Below are 1,556 nucleotides of genomic sequence, written 5' to 3'. Positions count from 1 at the left end.
CTGTCCACTGGACATCTCAAGAAGCAAATGAGCTGATGACTTGAGATTTTGTATGCCTCTACAGAGCTTTTAAATATTAGTTAAAGTTTAATATTTTATTACTTCTTTTATTTTTTCAAGGCAGTGCCTTAAATAATATTATTTTATGATATAGGCAATATATATAGTAAACAAAGAATAAGGTATAGCAATAACTTTGTATTCTTGAGGAATCACACTCACACACACACACACACTCCAAAAATATGTGACACACAATTGAACTCATAGCAAACTCACTTCTGTTTTATTAGTAAGGTATGCTGTTATTCGTGGGTCGGGCTGTAAAACGATCATGTCGTTCTTTTAAACCATCCGGGTGGCTGATAGAACGCATTGTGAGTCCCCTTTGGTCGAAGTTGACTTCTAAAGCCATTAAGTATAGACAACTGGCAAGGTCCACCTTGTGTGTAAACTATTAAATCAGATCAGTAACAACCATCATGTCAATGTCTGCTTCTGGTCTGTTTGCAAGCGTAGGGTTGTCGTCATACATGATCTCGAGAACCGGAGAGATTTAACTCCAAAGTTTTACGACATAGTGAATCACAGCGGATGTTGTGTTGCATGCCTCTCCTTAGGCTCAAAGAAAGCAAGGGTCGAAAGTAGACAAACCTAAATATGCCAAAAAATGTATTATACCATAAATATTGAATTAAGTTAAGAAACGGTAAAATTTTTAATGTAACAAAATATACTTTACCTAGAGTGTAGTCTGGCAAGTCGTAGGTCTAGCGAGGCCCAGTTGCGCATCGCAGAAGCTGGAATGCAGTCAGCCACTTGTATGAACATTCTCTTTGCGACATATTGGGAGTTTGAAAAGTAAAATTAATTCTACTTGGCAACGTACACATCTTTCGGAAGCTACAGCGGAAAGAAATCACGTGGTATTAACCCGCAATTGATATTCGACTGCAAGAAGTCTTCATGATAGAAATTATATTTACCGAAAAGTTCTAAAAATTCTGGGCTATATCCCTTTGGTGAAGAAAAGTATTTCGAATTCGTTTGTATAAGTTTCATTGAATAATATGGATCCAAAATCTGTAATAGAGTATTACATAAAGCGTTAGGTGAATCAGGTTGTAAGAATAATTTTATTAATCCTAAATTGTACAGTTGAGAATGTTTAAGGTAAAATATATAAAGAATATTTGGTGTTTTCGAACTCTCCGGTAATATTTTGGCGATATTTTCTTCGTGTCCAGACAAAACCAATTAACGTAAACATGGTTCAAAAATTCTCAGTCCGTCTGTCTGTCTCTATGTACATTTTAGATTGTAGTTTTGATTTTTTTAAATAGAAAGAGAATATATAAAACTAAAATAGTTGTTCTTGCAGCCTCAAATGAAGACAAACGTTTATACTATAAACATTTTACATTGTTTGAACATTTTAGAGCTTAATACCGTAAAAAATAATAATATTATGGAAGTTATTAATGGCCAATATAATTGGTAAATATAAATAAGAACATCTTGAAACATAACAATCAGTGTGTTGATATCGTCTATAT

Source organism: Homalodisca vitripennis, unplaced genomic scaffold (assembly GCF_021130785.1).
Source record: "Homalodisca vitripennis isolate AUS2020 unplaced genomic scaffold, UT_GWSS_2.1 ScUCBcl_5671;HRSCAF=12510, whole genome shotgun sequence".
Lineage (NCBI taxonomy): Eukaryota > Metazoa > Arthropoda > Insecta > Hemiptera > Cicadellidae > Homalodisca > Homalodisca vitripennis.
The sequence above is the reverse complement of the archived record's forward strand: the minus strand, read 5'-3'. Positions refer to the sequence as shown.